The sequence below is a fragment of the Pogonomyrmex barbatus genome, unplaced genomic scaffold (genome assembly GCF_055798465.1).
Source record: "Pogonomyrmex barbatus isolate J1 unplaced genomic scaffold, ASM5579846v1 scaffold7, whole genome shotgun sequence".
Taxonomy (NCBI): domain Eukaryota; kingdom Metazoa; phylum Arthropoda; class Insecta; order Hymenoptera; family Formicidae; genus Pogonomyrmex; species Pogonomyrmex barbatus.
The window spans coordinates 5,345,092-5,355,957 of record NW_028297171.1 but is presented as its reverse complement, the minus strand read 5'-3'; the positions used below and the strand labels follow the sequence as shown (position 1 = coordinate 5,355,957).

The window sequence follows — 10,866 nt, the reverse complement described above, 5'->3', positions numbered from 1 at the left end:
CAATTGCACGATCGAAAACTATTCAAATATTTAAAATACCGCGACAATTAATATATTGCATAAAAAGTTCACAATTTTGCGAATCAGTTTCCACTCCTCCCATTACTTTTTCGTTATTATCTCGCCTAAAAAAAAACGTCGCTTTTGCCCACGTTTATTTTTCGAGAAGCGAAATGCTTTAAATTTACAGTAAAATTTAATAACTCGCCGAACGCAGAGGGAATTTATATTTTTGTTAATTAATGCACGCGGCTCGCATATCTAATTTATCCCTGTTTTTCTTTGCGAGTTAAAAATTAAACATTCAAGTAGGATTAAATGGCGGGATATTTTTATCTAATCAACAGGTACTTTTTCAGAGTGATGTCATAACGTTGTTGAACATTACAGTGGAATTCGACTGTCGTCATCGATTGCATCGCATAAATAAATATCTTGTCTAATTCCATCATGAATTTTCGATGATCGATGGTATCGCGCGAGTATGCTAAACTCTGTCAGAACGGCCGATTAATCGATAACAGTATTTATTTACAGACAATTGTATGTTTAACTGCCGTATATCATTGTGCGTTCTGCGCTATTCTTGTTCGCAACTACATTATTTATTGGCGATACCAAAACGCAAAATTCTGAACAATTCTAAATGTCAACAATGTTAAAGTTTAGTGATTAAAAAAAAAAGAAGTAAAAATCCAGAGTAAAATTCGTGTATTTTTATATCGCGTATTTTTATATTATACACTTTTAATTGTAGTTTTAATAAAATTGTTTATTGTTCTCGTGCCGATCAGAAATTGTACGAATCGAACAAGCTACAATTTTTTCATTAATTTCAGATGGATTTTACGCCATTAGGATTTTGATTAGAAGCTCAGCTGTTAGGTCTCTCACTCTCGCTGTAAATTGTAGTTTATGTCTACTTCACGATTTATTTCTGTTGCGAAAAGATCATTGTGAGTCTTTATTGCCCATTGTGAAGAATAGTTTGCAGATGCCAGTAACACTTCCGTCTATTACATATCTTTCAAATATACTTGAAAACATGTGTTATGTGCACAGAATATCTCACAGTTTTAACGTATTATTATAACGTATAGTTACAATATATATGTAAAATAAGTTTCGTGCAAACTTTAATGAAATAAATCAAAATTTTGTAGATTCATGCAAAATTCATTTAAATCCATTTTCATTTTATTTTTTATATTTAGTTTTTTTTAGGATATAGAATATAGAATATCTACTATAAATTTTACAATTTTTAAATATTGTTAAATATTATAGCAGTTAAGATTATGAAGTTATTCGAAAATTTATTATATATTAAAATAGAAAATCTCATTATAAATTTACTGTTAAATATATGATATTACCCAATAGTATCTTTGGCATTTGTAATTGTTTTAAAGTTTAAAAATTTTTAAATTTAAAAAATTCTAATTTTTAAGGTATATACCACGATTCCATCTAGAGACTATCGACTTTACACTTGTCAATACGAGACAACAGAATACTCGCATTACGCATGCATCTCAACGTAGCTTTGGGTTGCAGCCTCACGAATGCTCGGAGATTTTTAGAACAACACGAGATCCTTCGTGCCTTCGTCTCCCTCAGAGTCTCCTCGGAGTTCTCCCCGCCTTCTTTCTCTCTCTTTTTCTCTTTCTCTCGCGAGAATTACGAAATCCCCTAACACGTCGCGTATAATGCACGCCGGGATGATGCGGATACGCGTACGCGTGCATGCATGAGCACATGCGTGCGTGTTTCATGTCTTGTTGCTCGTTCGCGCGCGATCGAGTTTACTCGCTCGCGCTCGCACGTCGGTATGAGCGCATGTCGGATCGCTGAAATTTAATTTGTCCCGACGCAAAACTAGTTCCGTCTCCATTTTCTACGCTATTCCTGAAACACGCAGTCTCGAGGATAAGCAGGATGTCGCAGCAAAAAGCGGAAATCGCGAAAAATGAGAAGCGATATCAAAGATAAATCCGAACAAACTTTTCTTCATTTCCTAAGTAATTTACGATCTCGCGAGGAAGAAATGCGATAATAATTTATTCATCAAATTTGTATACGATAAGCAAGTAAAAATGACCTGTATCAACAACAACAATCAATATTTTGAAATGAAAAAGGATGAAAAAGGATGAAAAAAATTATTTCCTTCCTTTAGATATATCTCTTTGTTTTTTTAACAAAGTATATTTGTCCAGTGATACTTATATATGCATACAATTTAGTATCCTATGATATTTATTATGCGCTGAAGCAAAAGCATATGCATTCGTAACAATGTAAAATCTTTTAAATCTTTCAAAATGGCTAGCCGATCTCTGTGCACGTAAGTTCATAAATCGGAAATAGACGGCATCGCTTTGTTTCCAGCCAAATTTTTAAATATTTCATTTTTCTGTCCCTAAATAAAATAGCAACGTTGTTACCGTCGGTCTTTGCACGTATCGAGAAGTTTTGCGAACGAATCGAGAATGCTCGGCTAAGTATACAATTCGTGAGAAAGAATACTTGTTATGTGCATTACCTATAGTAACAATAATGGGAATAATATTCATTATATATTTATGTATCAAAAATAAAATAGGGGTTATTGTTCTGAATTTAATCAATTACGTTTGAAAATGTCAATATTCTATAATTATTTAAATGGCTTCTTTATTCTCAAATATAAATGTCATTATTTGTGATGAATTATGAGTCTAATATTATATGTCATATTTCTATTGATAATAAATATCCAAATGGAAAAAGAATAAAGAAGGTAATAAAATTCATATAATTTTAAAAGATTTTTATTCAATAAAAAATGTCATGTTATATTATTTCCCACGAAGTTATCTTTCTACGTGTATCTATTAATAACAAATAAAATGTTTGTATTGTGAGTTTTTTCGGCTATGTTAAATTAAAGAATTGATAAAGACGATGAGCTATCTAATATTTCATTAATAATTAAAGATGATAATTAAATCAGTAATTGAAAATTAATTAAAATATGAGAGTTTTTACGTGAGAAATGATTAGGGATTCTTTTTAACGGATAACGACGAAAAGGTGAGAATAAAAGCAAATCGAGAAGCAAATAAAGTTTGTCACTGGAGGAAGAGTATCGATATTAGCACACTATCGATACGCCTCTGCATCTCCGATGTTTCTATCCGAAGATCTTTCTGCATACGCTTGATGCATACGCGAAGGACGCATCCAAGGGTACGTATCCTTGGATGCATTCTCGCGGAGGCTAATGTACGAACATTCGTGCATTCGTTCCCCGTTTTATTTATTCGTACTTTTATTTCCGAGATAAACTCTCCCTCTTGCCTTCCGTCCACGGCGTCTTCCTTCCAGCAGATTTCCGTCTTATTGTGTCGCATAGCGTTTCCCTCTGATAAGAGAAACGCTCGTGAAAAGCAGCGTTCGAAGAAAGAAGAAACGCGTTGGCGTTTCTGTCTGAGAGATTTCGTTAAAAAAAATGCGTACGCGTTAGCGGAATAATAACAATAAAAACTGAAGGGAGGACGGAATAAGACTAAAATAAATTAACAACAAAAGAAGTACGGAGAGAGAATAACAATTTAAGTAGTAATAAAAATAAAAGCGCTAAAGAAGTAATAAAGTTGATGCGTGATTCAATTTAAAGAAATAGATACACGAATGTATTTCATATTATGATCGAGTTTAAACTTATTTTTTTTTTTCAATATTTCTAAATATATATCTCTATATGTTTCGCAATTTCTAAAAAAAACATGCATGGAGAGATTTCGCGAAGCTGCATAGATTTTTCGCGTTTATGCACAAATATTTGCACGAATATGATTATCAAGAATCTTAATTGATGTAAAACACTTACCTTGATTAACGCGTTACAGAGATCTCCCGATGATACTCCTCAATTTGAGATGATTCCGAAGCGAATATCTTCCTCGAAAATATATCACATTTTCGGAGAAATTTATATCGTCTGTAAACAAGAAGCAATGCGATCAATTATAATTACGCGCGATTTCATTCGACAGGATAAGCGCGATTTTTCCATCACTTTCTATTTGTTTTTCAACCAAAAATTTTGCGAAAATCATCGAATCAATATTCACGGCGATTCGCGATTCGAAGTTATATGTGAACAATGAAGAACGGTTAATTACAATAGTAAGTAATAGTAATTACAAATTATATATCCAACATTTTCAATATATATAAGTGCGAGTTGGCTTCAATAAATAAAAGTAGATAAGTTGACGAGTAAAACTATAACATAGCACATTTAATGCATTTCTCTCTTTTATTAAAAATCTACACATATGATTCACTTGCGTAAGAAATGAAAATTGCGGAGATATCGTGATCAGGTGTGATTGTTTAGACGGCACGATGATAACTGAAGGTCGGATTGTTTACGTGTATTGTGAAGTCTTGTATTGTAAAAGACTTGCGTGAAGCCGAAGGTTAACGTTCGCGCGGCGCACGATTGTTTTTGTTACAAAATATAACTGAATGTCGACGCAGATCGAATTAGGAGCGAGAAGTCGACAATTTGATGTATCGAATTTTCGAATCAGAATATTAACACATTAGAATTATATATTAAATAATATGATACAAAGTAATGCCTGACACTTGATTTGACTTTGATTTATCTTCATAAGCAAAAGATGCGCGAATTAAATCGGAAATATGAAAAGTTTTGCTGAAGAAAAAATTTGATCGGATTTAGATTTGAAAATAATTTTGTTGAATTATCAAAATAGTTATAAATAAAACACTTAATAAGAATATAATATGCAGAAATTTTTTTTTCATATTTTAGCAATCGGTTTAACGTTTCACGTTTATTATTTTGATAGTCTAACAAAATTATTTTCAGATTTATATGTAGTTTTATATGTTTTAATTAAACTGTTCTCTCCTCCCGTGTGTGATTTCTATTTCTACAGTTTATTTCGGGAATCTTCTCGATATTTAATATTAAATTATTTGGATGGTACAACAAAGATCTGTGCATCCGGTTAAATTTTTAAGATGTTTAAGATTTTTCAGCGAACTTGTTTTTCCCGTGTAAACGTGATTCACTTACGACGCGCAAGAAATGCGAAAACGTGAAGATATCTTGATTACGTGCAAATGCTTGGATGGATGCAGTGATAACAGAGGTCCGGATTACGTACTTGTATTTCTGACTGCGCGAATGTGAAGGTTAATGTACGATTACGTCCGACACGGACGTCCGTTAAGTCACACGTTACAAGAATATTTCATAATAATCGCGAAAAAGATAATACGCATAATAATATATGTAATTCAATATTCTTTGAGATACTAATTTGCATTACTTTTGTCCTCGCGAAATGAAATTCGTGAAACAGAAGATAATAATAATGACAAAAAAATGTACTTGCTACTGGATTATTCCCGGATGTTTCATATCCACCGTCGATTTAACTTCCGATATATTATTAGATTATATTTCAATATTATTTAACTCGCTGTGATATTCAATATTCTTAATATAATAATGCGCAAATAAAAAATTGTAGAGATACGCATGCGATTTGCTTTTGCGCAAAAAAGACAAGTACGCATCTTTACATAGTTGCGACTTAAACGCTGCGCACCAACTTCACGCGATGTGAATTTGCAATTCGAGTGCATTGACAATGCGACGACGCTCCGAATTTCCAATCGCGATATTAACGCGTTTCTCTGCATCGGAATTGCATTAATTAACTCGATAAAGCTTGTCGATGCTCGATTTGATAATTCCAATATTAATAGGCACTTTTGATCCGTAAAAATTCCCGAATCGTATGACAATAAACTGTGATTGGAAAAGAGGAAAGCGCCGCACCATTTCGCCTTCGCCTTCGTATATTCACATCCTGGTGAATTGCATTGCGCGGTTCGGCAAAAATTCTTAGTCCCGATCTACGATGAATGTAGTAAGTCTTAAGTCTTAAGCAATTGACATATTCACAATTGATTGTTCCTCTTACGTTCAATTGTGAATGGCCAATTTCTTAAGATTAAGTCTTACTATATCTATTGTAGATTGAGACTTACGCCCAGTGTCGTAAAAAACAAAATTAATTTGAACAATTTGAGATTTTAAGCGACCAATTACCGAATGCTAATTTCAGACGATGCAAAAATCTTGAACAATGCAAAAATAATCGATAAAAAAATGCGATGTACCATTTGACAAGATTCCGAAGAGTGAGAATTTTCCTTGAAAACACTTGATGTTTGGGATGTAATTTAATAATTTGCACACGAGAAATATCGCATAATTACTTTTAGATACGATTACATATTTAGCACTCACAGTATATTTGTATCCGCGATTCTTGGAAAGACGCAAGATAAACATGAAAGCGTGAAATTCGATGCAATGCTTTCAATATGTATACATTTCTAACACCCGATACAAAATTTTAAATGCAATATTATATATAAAGTTACACAAATATATAAGTATTAAGCGTTAATATATAATTATATATAATCATATGCATTTTTTTTATATAGACATATTTTATATATAATTATATATAGAAAATTTTTTACTGAATATTAGCTTTCGCAGTTTATTTACAACGTATAAGAAACACGAAAATGTAGAGATCGTGTGTACGCTTAGATGACACAGTGACAGATAATTGAGATTTAGATTGCACGTGTATTTGTATAGAGGTTAACTCTATGTGAAGAGGTTAATGTTCGCGCATCAAACAAGTATATTACGTTACAGGTTATAAAATATATCGCGATTAAATACGATTAATTCGCATAATAACGTAATTGTGCTTGCAATTCGATATTTCTCTGATATTAATTCCCACGTATTTTTCCTGCAAAGTAAAATCCGCGGAGAGAACGGGATAATAATGGACGGGATAAAAATACTTGCCGCTGTATTGTTCCGAGATGCATTAATATTCACCGTCGCTTTTAATATTCCCGTTGCTTAGATTATTTCGATGCTATTTCACACTTCGCGGTATTAATACGCACGCAGGCAATTCACTTTTGTTTTGCAAAGAGGGACGCGATGTGACGCGTCTATGAGGTGACAACGCGACGATTCTACGGCGGCAACTTCACGTGGCTTGAATTTGCAACGAGCGCACTCTCGACAGCCGAATTTAGTGTACGATATTAACGCATCTTGCATTGAAATTGCGCTAATTTACTTGATACGATAACGCAATGCTGGATTGGATAATTCCCCATGTTACTTAATAGCAAATCACATTTCATCCGTAAAAATTCTCCAAGAACTCTCGAGGTGAAAAGCGTCATTCACTTTGCGAACTATTTCCTCTTTGCGTATATATTCATATTGCGGTGAACTGCGTTCGACGGCCGGCGCGGTCAAAATTCTTATGCTTTAGTAAGAATTGTAAAAGCTTGACTGATTCAAATAGTTAATATTGAAAATTTTATGTGTGCAATACGACCGAATGTTACATTCAAACCGTGAGATGTCATCGCCATTGTCATTAAACATCATATTTTCTTTAAATCTAAGAGTATGAATGAATTATTAAAGGCTTACGAAGCATCGTTTGTGTAACATTTATAATTAACAATTTTATATAAATTTCGTGTACAGATGAAATCTTATTAAGAAAAAAATGTTTCACATTCTTGTTTTTTTATTTAATAATCTCTTAAGAGGCACATCAAAATGTGTATTAAATTGCAATATTTCCTGTGTCATGCTATAATTAAGGCGTAATCGTTTTAAAAATGTAAATTTAAAACAGTTTTGAAACAAAAGGTTTTTCAATATATTAAAGAATTCGTGTGAAATAAAGCGTTTAGAAAATTTATATAATATTATATCTAATGACTTTAGTTATGTACGAAATGTGTAGTAGCATGAATACTTGGTATAATAATTAATGAAATCAATTAATGCAACTTGTGACAGAATGCATTAATAATAGTAAAGTTTCCTTGTCGCAAGATCGAATATTTCAATCGGTAATCTGACATTTCTGACGCTAATATATGTTACATATTGTTACTAATTAACGATGCTTATACGATACGTTATCTGTCACTTTCAAATATAATTTTCTTTCTATTTTATATAAAATTTTTGTTGAATATCAATCAATAATAACTTCTCATATGTATGAATTTGTAATATTTGATTATTTTTATATCGAGTATCTCGATTATCATCGTGTCATATTTTATGGATTTTATATCACAAGAATAAGTGAATTAATACCCAAGAATGTTGAATTATATATTACATATATAATTATATATTATATATATTATATATTGCGATTCTTATATAATATTCTTATAAAATATAATTTCACGTTATAAAATATAATTCACGCATTAAATAAAATAATAATAAGACGAATATATTGAGAGTGTAATCGAATTTGTAATAATAATATTCGCTATGTGTATATGTGTAAATTTAATGAATATTGGCGAATGTCGATTGTTATTTCTCAAATAATAATATGTCACACGAATCTAGAATCTTTGTGTTATCTGAGTTAAGATTAACATTTGGTGATTTGTCGCTCGTTATTTAATATCTAATACACATTACATTTGTTTACATAAAATATTTCAATTATTTCAAATCAGACAAGATGTTTTTTATACATTTTTGGACTGAATACTGAATACTGAAAACGATATTGCAAACTAAATTCTTTTAGTTTGTCAGATTTCCAAAAATAATTGAGATTTAATATGGAAAAAATAATTTTTTGTGCTATTTGAAAATTTTTTTATAAAAAAGGTTAACAATATCTTGAAATTTTAATTAGAAATCATGAATATATTGAATTTATGCTTTATAAAATGCATTGCATTAGATTTTATTTTTAAACACCGTTATGAAGAATTTTAATTTAGAGCTAAAATAACAAGAAACACTATGGTTCAAAATAATTTTTTGCTGTAAACTATTAATTGTTTGAATTAATTTTGCTTTTGCGATACTAAAGTATACGAATTTTGACCGCGTGTCGGTTGCACAACGCAATTCGCTGTAACGAGAATAAACACGAAAGCGAAATAGTCCGCAAAATGCAGCGCTTTCCATCATTTATCTTACGAGAAAATTTTTTCGGATCAAATGTGATTTGCGTCTATTAATATTGCAAATGCGAGGTCACGTATCAGACGGGCGTTATCTTTTCAATTTGTTAATTAACGTGACTCTAATGCAGAACGCGAGATCGGGAGTTTGGAGTCGAATGCGCTCGAAGCAAATTCAAACCGCGTGAAGTTTGCCATTTAGTCATCGCGTCGTTGTCACCGCGTAAAGACGTCTGCGTATTGCGTTCTCTCTTCAATATCGAAATATTGAATATGTAATAACATCAAATATGATACAAATGTAGGTAGAGGGAAGATTTAGAGGATTTAAACTCTCCCTGAAATTTAAAGAAAAAGTCAAAGTAAAGTTAAAGTTATAATTTACAAAGTCTAATATTTTCTCAAAATCAGAAATTCGTCGAGGACATATTTCTAAGCTTTAAAATATCTAAAAAAGCAATTCATTAATGCAAAAAAATTGCCGTTGTCAAGTATTATAACAATATTAATAACTCTATCTCTTCCCTTAAAAAATCCTAGATTCCCATGGATATCCATGTCGATACGTTCTGTCTGCAAATACATTTTGAATTATCACATTCGCCATTGTCGTGTTCTTTATTTCGCCGGAATCAATAAGATGGGCGAATTGATGTGCGAACGATATCGAATTGTTTATTACGTGTGTTGGATATCCTTTTTTACGTTTGTGTATCTTTCTACCGTGTAACGACCGTCGGGCGTAAATAATACGCGCGAATGCTTAACCTTCACCTTACGCAGTCACGCGACACAGACTCGTCTCATTCGCTGCCGAGTCATTCAGGCGTTCACACGTAACACCGCAAGTGTCTCCGTGTTTTCGCATTTCTGTCTCACGTCTCGTAAGTAATTCGTCTTTCAATAACGAGAATGATGTGATTGCGTATCGAGAGTGTGAGATCAAATGCCGCGTTATTTTAGCGTATGCTTGCAACTTTTGAACTTGAACAAGAATCGCGCGTGCGAATACATTGAATGTTTAATTATTTCTGATCGTAATGAATCATGATATTTTCAGAATGTCTACTTAAACCTGAAAAGAGATTCTGAGCCTGAGAATTCTCTGATTTTTAAAATAATTTATTAAAACTTCCAGATAAACTGTGAAAGTATTTTTGGATGTATCTTGTAAATAAATATATATTTATTGGGTAAAATCCTTGATATTTTCCATTCATGAAAGTTTATAAATTATAAGATGAAATTAAGAATCACTAGCGTTTCATTAATTATGTTTGAAAAATTTTAAAAGAAATTATAAAGATTCTAAAAAAATAAATATTTCATTGGATAAAGTTTGCAAACTTTATTTTTAAAATCTGTAAGCAAAAAATTATATGATATATAATATAAAGTTCAACTTTTATAAAATAATTAAAATAAATGTCTGATTTAATTTAAAAAATCCTAATACGAAACACCTAACCGAAATTATTGTCTTCAATACTGAATATTAGATTAGTCGTAAAATCAGTATGTTTTGAGGCATAGATTGGATAGATTTTTGATTTTTAAATTTTTTGAGAATTCCCTGATTTTTCTAGACCTAAATAAATTTCTTGAGAATTTCAAGTTTTTCAGATAGTAGACATTCTGATTTTGTTTCTTTATATTATCGAATCGTATCGCGCATCAGTGTTCAGTGTTTTTGAAAAGAGTTTCTCCCAGATCGTCGAATGGATCATCGAGGAATCTTTCCATCTGAATTAAGGTTAGCATAATATT

The 10,866-nt window shown here is 31.6% G+C and overlaps 2 protein-coding genes across 5 annotated transcripts in view; one reads left to right on the top strand and one right to left on the bottom strand.

The window, feature by feature from the left end:
• The window catches only part of LOC105432177 (uncharacterized), a 337,430-nt gene that overhangs the window by 41,777 nt on the left and 284,787 nt on the right, over window positions 1-10,866 (bottom strand). The window contains exons 1-2 of one of the 2 annotated variants that reach the window (XM_089083225.1): window positions 6,929-7,070; window positions 3,875-3,985 (exon numbers count right to left, since the gene is read on the bottom strand). The gene's annotated coding sequence lies outside the window, so the exon portion shown is untranslated. Of the gene's footprint in view, window positions 1-3,874; window positions 3,986-6,928; window positions 7,071-10,866 lie in introns of those variants that run through there. The other variant, XM_089083224.1, reaches the window with a different exon arrangement.
• Window positions 1-10,866, top strand: part of LOC105432174 (uncharacterized) — a 158,300-nt gene that overhangs the window by 15,397 nt on the left and 132,037 nt on the right. The window lies entirely within an intron of this gene.